Consider the following 14243-nt stretch of genomic DNA (forward strand, 5'->3'; position numbering starts at 1 on the left):
TATTTTTCCAGGCTTTGTGCTTTTCCTATTTTTGAGGTTCCCAGTGTGAGCTGCAGAGTAAAAGGAAGGCCCAACCTTTCTTTCCCAGAATTGAGAGGATGAGCCGTTTTATTTCAGCCTCCCACCCTGCCTTGTGGTGGTGACGGGGTGCCTGCTGGGGCCCTGTTTGACTCTCCAAGCAGCAACCTGATGGAGGTCTGAGCATCACTGAGCAATCTGGGGGCTGGGGTGAGTCAGGTCAGATGGGGGAATCGGAGGCGTTCTAGCAGAGCGTGGACGCTGGGTAGTGTCGTCGGGGAATCCCTCAAGGGAACCGTGGACCCGTGCTGACCAAAGCCCATCTGAAGGAAAACCCTGTCTTGCTACATGACTCCTGATTCATAGCTTTCCCCTCCTGGGACTCGGCTCACGTGCTGCCTCCTATTATTTTTAAAATTGTCACCCCGCAACTGCCTCAGACAACAAACTCCACCTGAGATGGGGAGACTGAAATGTCGGAAACTAGAAAAGTCATGTGCAGAAGGCCGAGTCAGGTGTCAACTCCAGGACCCCCCAGGTGATTATCAGTGGCTTGCTTGGGTGTCCCACAAGCACATTCACAACATAAATCCTTCTGATCTGCTCTGTAACTGATCCTGAGAGCCCTCCATTCCTCTGTTGTTAGAATGCAAACCATTCCCAACAGAGGGACAGTGAAAGGAACGAGGGAACTAACATGAATGTGCTGAACCCCAAAGGGGCAGCCAGGGCAATCATGTTTTCATAATTAGCCAGTTTTTTCCCAGGACGGCCCGGTCCGAGAACGTCCACCACTGTTGACTAAACACAGCCTTTAATGCTATGGGGAGGGGGCCGAGGTCATGCCCAGGTTGGGATTGGGGAAGGAGAGGAGGGTCCAAGGAATTCAGTCCTGCCCCCAGGCTTGGGAATACTCAGCCACTTTCACTCATTAAGTGGGTAGTGGGTGGGTGGTTTCCTTGTATATTGTTTCCAGGGTGGACTTTTTGCTCTTTCCCAGGCTTCCTCAGAAGCTTAGAACAAACTTGGCCCTTAAAAGCCACAGATGTCACCAGGATGGGGCAATTCCAGAGGAGAAGGCATCTGCCCCATGACTGGCACTATTCATCTTTCATATTGGGAAGGGCAAATGAAACGATAAATCCAACCAGCCTGGGAAAGCCCTGGGCCTGCCCTCAAATGTGCGCACACACACACACACACACACACACACAAACACACACACACACAGACAGGAATGCTCGTTTACTTAGATACCCTATGTGTGAAATTACCAGTGAAAACTATATGACCTTTCGTGGGAGGGTGAGAAATTGCAGTTATAACCTGTTTTTTAGTGTTCAGTTGGCTAATTACCTTTAAGAAAATGGGGCTTTTGTAGGAGGAGGAAAGGGAGCACCCGGTAAAGGTGAAGCTGTTGGCGAAGGAAACCACACTGAGATTTGGAAACCAGAGAGCTGAGGACAGGGTCCCGGAGGGGTGAACATGGGGCACAGGAAGAGCTGGCACTCAGCACAGCATGAAGAGAACTAAAGTCAAAACCTGGGGACCCCCTGGATACAGCCGGCAGCAGGGCTGCTGGGAATTTGCCCAGCCTTGCCCTAATCATGAACAGATGTTCACTGATTAATTCTCTCTATCCAGTACTATAACTGTCCCTGGAAACAGTCTTCTTCTTCCCAAGGAGGAAGTGGAAGAGGTCAACCTGGCCCTCCAATTGGAATCTGACTATTGCTGGATGTGACAGGTGATCAGCAGATGAGATGGTAAATCTGACCAGCCCTGGAAAAGCCCTCCTGTCCACAAAAGTCTCTCACACACAAGCACTGCACAAGAGAGAACAACTTAGCAAGAAGGAATGAGGAAAGATAGCAAATGTCTTCTATCAAGTCCCCTTAAACTTTCTGAAATGCTTTCTAAGAGAAACCCCTATGGAATCCAGGCTCCTGCCTTCTGTTTTGCCAGCTCTGCCTTCAGGCTTCAGGCACATGCTAAGGGGATCCTAGAGATGGTAAAACCCTACTTCCCTTCCACAGCTCCAACTGCTTCTGTCCCAGCTGGTCTGGCCGTGTCAGGGAGGGAGGAGGAGGGGAGGTGGGGTGAGAGGATGAGGTGTCAGAGGCCAGAGATGGGCATGTAAACCCCCAGACACCTGCCAGAGCCCTAAACCTGCGTCAGAGTCTGTCTCCAACGAAAGGAAAGAAAGCAAGTGTGCCGCAACCAAATCACAGTAGCCAAAGTGGAAAATACAGCTCTGCCACAGGCCGTTGGCTCTGGGGAAAATTCTGCCGATGAACCATGTTGAGGCTCAATGTTGTTTATCTTCTATGGTTGCCGAGCTTGGGGTTTTTTTCTTACTCTTTTTCTATTTGGGAGGTGGCACGTATTTTCCTTTCATTGCAGTGGAGGGGGCTGCTGTTACATGCCTTTGGGCAGGCCGCAACCAGAGAAGGAGGCTGACTAGAACCAGTGATGAAATCTCATGGGGCTCGGGTTTTCTTCCGGGATACTGAGAGGATGGTGGGAGGGGAGGACCACAGCCTTGTGACATTTTTTCTTTTTTCTCTCTCTTTTTTTTTTCATTTTATTGAAGTATAGTTAATTAACAATGTGTTAGTTTCAGGTGTAGAGCAAAGTGATTCAGTTATACATTTATATATATTCATTCTTTTTCGATTCTTTTCCTGACCTTTTTTCAAACTGACATATAATATCATATTAGCTTCACATGATGTTTCAGGTGTAATGGCATTTTTTAAAATTATTGAAGCTACATTATTTATCTCAGTATGGTGATATGGGTAAAGAAATGAACTGATTAGACCAAATTTCTAAATCCTATTCTGCCACTCAGGCAGATCGATTCTTTAAACGCTCTGAACTCCATTTTCCTCATCTGTAAAAGGAGAGGATTAATACAGAAATGAACTAGAAAATAAACTCCAAAATCCTTCCCAGCTCTAATAGTTCTAAGCATTTAGAGTCAAGCCTTAACTCTATGCTTCCTGGCTATCTGACTCTGGGCAAGTCAGCTAACTTCTCTAAGCCATAGTTTCTTCATCTGTAAAAACTGCACTAAGAGCCCTGGTTTTGCCTTCCTCCTAGGGTGGCTGGGAGGACCAGATGTTACAATTCCTATAAGGGCATTTTGTAAACCTTTACACTCTAGACATGTGCAGACTGTTTGTATAATTTCCACTTACCAGGGCAAATAGTAGTAGAAGGTTTTAGTTATCTGCACCTCTTGGTGCTCCCTGAAGCTAGCAACAGGCTTATAGAAAGCAAGAGAGGGGGTTTGTTGGATTGAAGAAAATTTTCCGAGCACCAGTATCACTGGACACTATGGAATCTTTTCTGAAAGGCCACAGGAAAAGAATAGACAAGGATTGGTGCCAGGTTGTTTGGTTAGTCTTGAAAGCAAGGACTTAGGCTAGACGACTCCTCCTTCTCTTCCAGTATAAGAATTTTTAAGTCTCCCTACATAAGGTTTAGGCTGGGAAAATCGTCTACATGGACAATGGCCCTTTGGATTTAAACTGGACCATTTTTCATCTCTACAGCTTACTGGAATTGGAGAGAGGCTTCCTAGAAGATGCTTTTAGAGGGTGTGAGTACAAGGGCAATGTTTTCTGAAGCAATGGGTTGGGAGGGTGGTTGGAGTGAGAGTGAATGAGGTTTAGAAGGAATGTAGAGGAATAGTTTAATAGTTTCCCAAAAGAAGTTCAGTGAGCAGGTATGGCTACTTTGAGAAAATTCTTATTCTTATTAAGAATCTACATGGTATAGTTTTTGTTTTTTTTTAAGGTCTAAGTTTTGGGGTCAAATATGGGTTCACAATTCTGCCTCAATCACTATGAACTCTATAACCTAGGGTGAGCCTCATTTTACTCTTCTTTAAAATAGGATTGATAACTGGATAACCTCTTGAGGTTGTTGTGAAACTTAAAGTGAAATAATATTAATAAAATGCCTGGCACATAGTAAGGTATCAAAGAGTAATAAAGGAAAACCAATTAGGCCAGGTAGCAGTCAAGTGTGGGCATCAGCAGGGGTCCAAGGGCTCTTGGCCTTGGGTCAGGCTATGTCAAGTCCATGGCACACAGTAGACACACACTAGATGGTAGCAGACATCTGGCATCAGTTAGTCATAAAAGAGCTTCACAGAGTCACACACCCGCACAAGCACACACTCACATTCACAACAGATCAGATTGCTTAAGCTCACCATCTCCGGATTGAGAAGATGAATAAGAGGTCTGCAGACCAGTGTGTTTCCCCAGCCATGTCACAAGAAGGAAGGTCCTCAATATCCCTGGGAACCCTGGGCAGAGGGGATTTTAGAAGGAAGCTCTCTGAAAAACTCAGATCCCCATGGCTGTAAAGTGGTTGTATAAAGGAAAGTGAGGCCTGACAGACTGCACCACACAGGGCAGTGGGAAGGTTAAAACCCAGGAAAGGGCTGTGGGGCTTGGTGGTTTGGAGCCTGGCTAGGGAGAAGACAGTCCTGGATCTGACTACTGCTGCTGGCTCTAAAAGCCAGCAGGGCCTCCCTCCTTGAGTCAAGGATAAGACCACAAAGGAGCTAACTCTTCCATGTCTTTGGCTGTTTCGTAATCTTAAAGTATTTCAACCTATTGGCAGGCCTCTTTGATCCCCTGCCAGGGAGGAGTCTCCCCATTGCACAGAGACAGAAACTGAGGCTCACTGAAGCTGGAAGACATCTCCATAGCCACACAGAAGAAAGGCTAAAACGTAAACACATCTCCTTCTCCTGGGCCCAGATCTCTACCATATGATAATCTAAAACCCAACTGCTAGCCAAAATCAGCAAAGTATTTACCCCAAAAGCTAGATTGTCTCCTCCCCATCCCTGGCGTATGTGAAACATGGCTCCAGGCTACCAGGACAAAATACACACATACACACACACAAACACACATAAATACATACATAGGAAAGATGCTTCACAACTCTAGGTGGTGGTATACACCAAGTGTGGCCAAGTATGGTCATAAGCAGTGGAGGAGCAGAAGGAAAGAAAAGAAAGAAAGAAAGAGAGAAAGAAAGAAAGGAAGCAAGGAAGGAAGAGAGGGGGCTTCCTTGGTGGCACAGTGGTTGACAACCTGCCTGCCAATGCAGGGGACACGGGTTCGAGCCCTGGGCTGGGAAGATCCCACATGCCATGGAGCAACTAATCCCGTGCGCCACAACTACTGAGCCTGCGCTCTAGAGCCTGCAAGCCACAACTATTGAGTCCGAGTGCTGCAACTACTGAAGCCCATGCGCCTAGAGCCTGTGCTCCGCAACGAGAGAAGCCACAGCAATGAGAAGCCCACGCACCGCAAGGAAGAGTAGCCCCGGCTCGCCGCAACTAGAGAAAACCCGCATGCAGCAGCGAAGACCCAATGCAGCCAAAAATTAAATAAATGAATAAATAAATAAATTTATTTTAAAAAAAGAAAGGAAGAAAGGAAGGAAGGAAGGAAGGAAGGAAGGAAGGAAGAAAGAAAGAAAGAAAGAAAGAAAGAAAGAAAGAAAGAAAGAAAGAAAGGAAGGAAGAAAGAGAAAGAGAGAGAGAGAGAGGGAGAGAAAGGGAGGGAGGGAGGGAAGGAGAAAGGAAGAAAGCTCATTGGGACCAGATTGGTAAAGAAAGGCTCATGGAAGAGGTGGCTCTGGAGGATTTTGTTGGATGAAAGCGGGGAGGCGTGCAGTCACTGCGGACCAGTAAAGACGCGAGTGGAAGCAAGATGCTGAGAGAGAACAGGGCATCTTCTGACAACAGATGAGAGCCCTCTTGTTTTGGCCAGCAACTTTTTGCAGAAAATCTGTGGGAAAGAAGGCTGCAAAGGCATTTGGAAGTGTGAATGCCAAGCTTGGGTGGCTGGGGTCTGTTCAGAAGGAACTGGGCAGCCGTTGAACATTCCTGTAAATGGGACTTTGGTGATGATACTTGTGCATTAGGAAGATGAGCCTGTGGTCTGGAGAAATCGAAAATGACATAAAGAAGGCCTTCTGGCGTTCCTGGGGTTGAAGGGAACAACCGGCATAAAGAGTTAATTGGTTGTCCTTAGAATGGTAATGGCAGTAACTACTGGCTACAGCTGAGCCTCCATGTGGCCTTTAGCTCAGCTAGGGTGGGAAGCACCAGGGACCAGGGGTGGGGTCAATGTGAAGAATTCAGCCACCTCACCATTTCTGCAGCCCTAAATCTCAGCTGCAGTGGCCCCAGCAGCCTCAACCCCAGTTTTCCCACCACTGCAGCCTGTACAGGAGCAAGCTCTGGCTCCCTGTGGCCTCTTCCATGCAATGCAGCTCCTCCTCACCTCCAGTTTACTCTAAAGCCCTCTGATTTTACCTGAAATGAAATAGAAGCCCCAGCTGTGATCATAGTGACCAGAAGCTCCCATGTGCTGCTCCCCAGCTCATCTGCCTCCACCAAGGGCCCTGCCTCATTAGTCCCCTGCAGCCCACACCCACTCCACTTGCACCACTCTTTGGATGTTTAAAGTCATTTCAAGAGGCCCAGAAGGGAAAGCAAAATTGTGGTAGTATCAACAGTCATAGCTGTTCTGGTAGTCATGGTGTGGCAGGTGTAACATAGTTATATGGAAGCCATGGATTGTCCACCAGGTAATAGTCATTGAGTGCTCACTACGTGCCAGACACTGTGACAAGCTTTTATCCCATTTTATTCTCATGACCAGGAGATGGGTATTACTATTTCTTCTGTCTTACAGATACGATAGGGTTTCCTTGGTAGACATGTATATGGGGCTCTGGATTCCAGTGGCAGAGACACCAGGCCGGTTTGCCCATGACACCCCACTGAGGATGTCCAGTTATCCCTTCCCTTCCATGTGCCCAGCCCCAAGCCCCCATCACCATCCCTTCCCAACACACAGTCAAACTGTGCAGCCCCTTTGGCCAGGTATGTGTTTTTGCAGGCAGCTTTTGCCTGAGGCACAGATGTTTGTAAGTCACTGTTTTGGAACCTTGAACAATGTCTTCACAGAAACTCCTTTTTAAAATGCTTTGTTCTTGGCCTATGATACAACTGTGTTATACTATAAATAGCACCAACCTCAGCTCAGGTTCTTGGGAGCTGGGGTCTGCAAGATTAACAAAGGGGAGTTTCTTTCTCCTACTGGATATATAACCAGCCTTAGGCAACATTTGAAATAGACAAAGTTGTCTTGGGTCACCTCTTATCACACTCTACTCCCTCTCCCTGAGACCCCTCCCTGGGAGGCCCTTGTCACTTTCCCCTCTGAGGGGACCCTCACTTGAAACCCCTCTATTGAAACCCCTGCCTTCTGCCCTGCTTGACCCAGAACTCCCAGGTGATCTATTTTCCTGTCCACCTGGCCCAACTCACAACCCAGCCCCACACAGAGCCCAGCCTCTGGGGTCAGCACACCTACGTGTTCTGTTTCTTTTCCATGGCTTCTTCCCCGCCTCTGAATCTGATGCCAGCGGCCCTCTAGAAGTTACTGGTTACTTCATAAAGGATCTCTCAGAGGCAGAATCCTGAAGTAAGGGGTTCCTTACTCAGAAGGGTAAGAATGAACCAATGGCTGCCATTTGAGTCTATAGAAATGGGCATTTGTAAGTTGGGGGTGGCCTATATGTCCTCTGACACCATCTACATGTTTCTGTCAGGTGGGGCTTCAGTCCACTGATCCGTGGAGCTTCCTTCATTGATTCCATGAATCTGCTGCTCTGGCGCCTGCATGAGGTGAGTGTTCCTCCACAATGGTTTCCACATGATGGTCAGATGTCCTGTTTCCAGCACTGGTCATTCCCCCTCTCTCCTCTCCTTTTCCCCGTGGGATATGACCAAGGGTTTGAAGGACCTCCTCATTGTTTCATAGCCTGCAGCCCTGGCAAACCACGGCCTGAGGCAGCACCCGACCTGGCTTGCCATGCTCTGCCGTGGGGATCCAGCACCCACGCCACCGTCACCAAGCAAACCTGTTATCTGAGACTCAGGTCGTGAGCCAGCCACATCCAGAGCACTTCCTCCTTGGCCATGGCCTACTCCTGGCCAACACCAAAACGACAGACATTTTACCTGCCGGTGCAGATAATTTCTTGAGAACGTGAAGGCCCTTCTGAAAGAGATGTGAAGCGATCTCTAGGGCTTTCCAGTAATTTTCTTTCCTCCCAGAGACAGTCACTGAGAAATCCACTTCCGGAAGGTGCTCACCTCCATCCCACGCCCCCGCCGCCCCCCAGGCCGCGCTCTTGAGGAAAAGGTAGCATCATGTCCTCCCCGACCAACGGAGGCCCCTCTCATTTCCACTGCTCTCAGCAGCTCTGACTCACAACGAAACTGCAACCTCAAGAACGCCGGGGGCCAGGATTGCAAGAAGAAAATACAGGTGAACACACGCAAATCTGCCCAAGGAAAAGGTTTTTGTTCCTCTTACAGAATGGCACTGCCAGGGCTGGGCAGCATCTCTGCACTGGAAATGGCCAGAGGGGCCCCATGTCGAGCTGACTTAGTGGATTTGACAAGGGGGGAAGGTGTGCATCAGAGTCACTCATGCCAGCTAACTCTTGCCAGGGAGGGTAGATGGGGCCGGGGAGGGGAACAAGAACATCACAAAATGTTAGGATGTTAGGTTTGGAAAGTACCCTAGCAAAACCACTCTGTCAAGCCTTCCACTTATAGATGCAGAAAGCAAGGCCGAGAGATGGAAAGGATGCGTCCAGGATTTCACAGGGGAGGCCAGGGCTGGAAGCCATCCTCCTGGACGGCCGAGCCAGAACTCTTTCTATTATGGGGTTGACTTCTCTGCTCCCCTGGGATGTCCTCAGAGTATTGGGGTGGAGAACTCCTGTTCCCAGGCTTTAGCTCCACAAAGAGATACCTCTGGCTCTAGCAGCTGCACCTTCCCACGGAAAGGCATGGACCACTGCATCTCAGGTGTACTGACTGCTTGTTAAGTGCCGGGCAATCACCTAGGAACCTGTGTACGTGCACTATTTCACTCGGTCCCTACAACAGCCCGGCGGTGCCAGTCATCCTCTCCAGCTGGAGATACTGCAGCTCAGGGAAGCTCAGTAACTTGCCCAGGGTCACACCAATGGTAAGGGGCAGAGCTGGGTTGCAAATTTAGTCTGACTCGAGGGCCTACACATTTAACCACCACACTCTCCTGCAAAGACCAACCCAAAGGCAGGGCACATGATGTGGTTTCCAGTAATTGAACACTTGGACCCAAGGGGCTGTGGGGTGGCAAGTGAGGAAGATGAGTGCTTTACTATCAGAGATCCAGCCTTTGCTGTCAGAGGTCATATGAGTTCTGCCACACAAGGGAAGCTTGAGTGCACAATTCTTAGCCACTCTTTCGTGAAACCAATCAGTCAACTACTTTATATCCAAACTTGTGCTTGAGGCACCTGACTAGGAACAGTCCCGAACCACCCAAAAGCCAGGCACAAAGAGATCTTGTTCAGTTTTTTGAAAGAATAATGGTTTTTTGGTTTTGGGGTTTTTTAACATCTTTATTGGAGTATAATTGCTTTACAATGGTGTGTTAGTTTCTGCTGTATAACAGAGTGAATCAGCTATACATATACCTGTATTCCCATATCTCCTCCCTCTTGCGTCTCCGTCCCACCCTCCCTTATCCCACCCCTCTAGGTGGTCACGAAGCACTGAGCTGATCTCCCTGTGCTATGCGGCTGCTTCCCACTAGCTATCTGTTTTACATTTGGTAGCGTATATATGTCCATGCCACTCTCTCACTTCGTCCCAGCTTACCCTTCCCCCCTCCCAGTGTCCTCAAGTCCATTCTCTACATCTGCGTCTTTATTCCTGTGCTGCCCCTAGGTTCTTCAGAACCATTTTTTTCTTTTTTTCTTTTTTTTTAGATTCCATAGACATATGTGTTAGCATACGGTATTTGTTTTTCTCTTTCTGACTTCACCCTGTATGACAGACTCAAGCATTGATGTATGTAATCATCAAAAGTATCAGAACCTTGCTGGGCTTCCTTAAATTTCTTTTAGAGTTTAGTGATATGTTATTTTGAACTACATTTGAAGGTTGAAGCATCTTAGGGCCTCTCAGTCCAGCTCTGTTAAATAAAAAGAACTTGTTTCCACTCAGTGCATAGAATCTCCCATAGTCAGATGGGCAACCAGGGCTCAAGCATTCATTTGAACATACCATGTCTGACCCAGTTCCTAAAAGGGTGCCCACCTTTCAAAGTGATTTCTGATTTAGCCAGATCAATCAAAGCCCACTGACTGTATCTGCCACTTAACTCTGCAGGCGGACAGGAGAGAATGGAAAGCAAATTGTATTGATTTGATTGGATTAATCCTGGCCTGTTAGACTGGGAAATGTCTGCTTTTCTTTTCTTTTCTTTTTGAATTTTGTTTATTTTTTTATACAGCGGATTCTATTACTTATCTATTTTACACGTATTAGTGTATATATGTCAATCCCAATCTCCTAATATTTTATTTTCAAGGTTTTTCTGAAAACTGAGACAGAACAAGTCTAGGCAAAGAGAAAGCAGGGTTATTAACTGCCCCTCAGAATTGAAGGAGAGAGCAAGAGAGCGAGAGCGAGAACGAGAGAAGAATTAAAAGTGGAAATGGAAAGTAGAACCAAAAATAAGTCTACAGTAGAGTCCCTCCCACAGCCCGGTGGCCCCTGACCGCCCCGGCCCTGCAACTTGATCCTGGGCCCGGGCCCCTTGGAGAAGGGGATTTACAGTAAGAGCTAGGGCACTGCAAATCAGCCCCCAAACTCCCTTGGGTTCTGACTTGAAACTACAAATTTGGCGTGTGAAGCACTGCAGCTTCCATGACACACGTGATGCTCACAGAAGCAGCTGCACTGTGAACCGCTATAGGACCACACAGGCTATTGGGAAACTCTGAATAAAGGAGACAGCAGTGAAGCAATGGGCTTCTCCCTTCTCCCTGCAGGACAGGTGCCTGAGCGTACATCCTCCGCCCCTTCCTTGGAAGCCAAACTTTGATCACCTTCCTCCCATTCATCCTCACCCAGACATTTTTGTTAAATGCTTAAGCCAACTGTTCTCAAGGTGTGGTCCAAGGACTCCTAGCAGGACCTCCCTCTTCTAACCATATACCTCTACGAGGCTGGATTTTCTCACACGCTTCAAACCCAAAAACCTATCACAATAGATTGGCTGTAGGAGCAGATGTAAGAATGTAAGTTCCTCTATTAAACCAGATATTTAAAGAACTTTGCGACAGATGTCAAACTGTGCACTCTTCTCACTAAATGTGTTCCGACTTGGAAAATACAGTTATTTCTCATTAAAAATATGTTATTTATGTTAAGATGTAGTGGGGTTTTTTTTATTATTATTCCTTTAGAATGTCATAAATGGTTTTTTTTAATGTCTCAGTTTTCCTTTCTAATATGATGAATATTGATAGATACAACCCAACAAAGTAGAAGCTCTTTGGGGTCTTCAACAATTTTCAAGACTGTAAAAGGGTCCTGAATCCAAATAGTTTGAGAAGAGCTGACTAAGGGAATCTAGGACCACACTGAACACAGTGGCACACTCCCACTCCCTGCCCCCGAGAGTATATGACCTCGGGCTGGTATGTAAATGACACACAGTAGAAGTGATGTGAGTCCAGGATGCAGGAAGAAGCTGGCTCTTCCCATGTCATGCACTTATGCACCTGAGCACACGTGGAGTGGGGCTGAGGATTTACAGTCAGGGGTACATCTTAGGGATAGAGATCAGAATAGACAAGATAAAGGGAAATCCTCAGCTCTCTGTTCTCTTGAATAAGGTTTCATGGAGGAGATGGTGCTTTAGGGGTACCGTGGTGGGAGAGCATACCAAACTATGCCTTTAATATCACTGCAGTTGTGTCTTAGAGACAGACAAGATACAGGGGAAACTCCTTTCTGTCTGCAAATATTCGAAGGCTTGAAATATTTCCCTAAGACAAAAATACCTAAGCAACACTCACCCCCATCTCCAGCTTCTCATCATAGGGCTATGCATCCTGCAAGTACATAACAGATTCATAATTGTTTTATGGAGGAAAATCTTATTTTCACAGGCTTTCAGCTTCTCCTCACCACTGCTGCCCCACATGCTGCTCACGTCTTAGGCAATTCCCCCCAGTTGTTGGTGCTGCATGAGACTTCAGTGACTTAACACTCATCTGAGTCAAGGAATTAGGTACTGATTTGAGAAGAAGAATACAAAAGGAATTAAGTTCTGATTTCACCTTTGTCATTAACTGTCTCTAGTGCCTGGGAAAGTCACTTTCTTTTCTGGGCCTCAGTTTGCCCACCTGTAAAATAAGAGGTATGGATTAGATAATGTCTAAGGTCCTTCCTCTTCTGACATCTCCAGACACAGGACCTTTTTAATGTTCTGACAACCGTGGGTGATTTGGTTAACATCTGCCAGGTAGAGTATAGATTAGTAATAGTATTGATATTTTAAACATGGAAAAGCTAAATGGGAATAGACATAGAGTTTGTGAGGGTAGGTGTTTCCCCAAGTGAATTCACCCTCTGCTCTATATGAGATAGAAGACAAACGTAGCCATTTTACAGCTACAAAAATTTTAGGAAGCGCACACTCAGTCATGCAATCCATCAACAAATATTTAGTGTGAACCTTGGATGTGCCCAGAATTGTGCTAAGTACTAGGCAAACAACGATGATCAAAAGCAGACGTGAGCCCTGCCCTTGTGGAGGGCAGTCTAATGGGAAAGGTGGAGATTGATCAAGTGACCACATAGCCACGTGTGTAATTACAAACTGACACCAGTACTATAAAGAAAAGGAGCAAAGTGTCCTAAAAAGATATACCCAAATGACCTGACCTTGACTGCAGAATAAGGAAAAACTCATATGAGAAAGTAAGATCTAAGCTGAGAACCGAAGGATGAAGAGAGGGGGAAGCACAATCCAGAAAGGAGAAACTACATGTGCAAAGCCCCCATGGTAGGACAGAGAGCATGGATGATTTGGGAAAAAACAAAAGAGGAAAGCCAATAAGGCTGGAATGTAGAGGGAAGTGGAGAGTGCTGGAAGTTGAGGCAGAAGAAATAGTCAAGGTCAGATAATAAAGGGAGTTGTAAACAGTATTAAGAATGTGAGTGCTTCCACCTAGAGGGGTGGGATAGGGAGGGTGGGAGGGAGGGAGACGCAAGAGGGAAGAGATATGGGAACACATGTATATGTATAACTGATTCACTTTGTTATAAAGCAGAAACTAACACACCATTGTAAAGCAATTACTACTCCAATAAAGATGTGGAAAAAAAAAAAAAGAATGTGGGTCCTTATTTTACCCAGAAAGGGAAAGTGACACGTCATTGAAGGGTTTAAGCAAGGGGAGAGTCATGCTCAGATTGGTATTTGAAAATAATCACTTGGGATACAAAGTGGAGGACAGTTTGGAGAATGGATATTAGAATATCAACAAGATGCTTGTCTGGAGCCCAGGAGAGACAAGATGGTTGCTGATGATGATAATGCAAATGGAGAGAAGTTAGCAGATTTCAAAGATGTTTATGAAGAAAAATCTGGAAGACCTGCTAATAGATTGGACATAGGTTGATAAGGGAGAGGGAGGAACCGACAAGTTACTTCTAGGTGTCTGGCTTGTATGTTAGGTTAGATGGTGGTCCCCTTGCTGAGTTAGGGTGCCATGTCACTGGATGAAGCTGAGATGAGAGAAAGAAGATGATGAGTTTAGTCTCTGATAAAAAATCAATTACATAAATTGGGGGCCCAGTGCAAAATGAAAATGTGGGGCCTCTTGTTCAACAATTGTTAAGAATTTCAAGACAGTGACAACAGAGCAAAGGCAGGGCCCTTCCAAGCATGGGGCCCTCTGAGTGACTACACAGATCACATGTCCTGCTCGGACACTCTAGGTTTAATGTGTCAGCCATCCAGGGAAATTTGAGTAAACTAAATCCCATCAGAGGGACAGCCCTGGAGCTGAAGGAATCTATCTGTGCCCCAGGCTCAGGAACCCACTAGTTATTCTAGGTAATCATGCAGACAGAGCAGAGACAGCTGTATCCTCTGGGTGGCAAAGACTCCAACACCTGGTGTCCTGGCCCCTGTAGCCAAATCTCTCATATGAGAAGTTACAGAGCACAGTGTCCATCCCCTAAGGAAAATCCAAATTGCTTGATATGGTGCCACTGTTGTACAAAGGGGAATTCCACATTGGCTGTCCAAAGA

Source organism: Hyperoodon ampullatus, assembly GCF_949752795.1.
Source record: "Hyperoodon ampullatus genome assembly, chromosome: 2".
In the NCBI taxonomy this organism is placed as follows: domain Eukaryota; kingdom Metazoa; phylum Chordata; class Mammalia; order Artiodactyla; family Ziphiidae; genus Hyperoodon; species Hyperoodon ampullatus.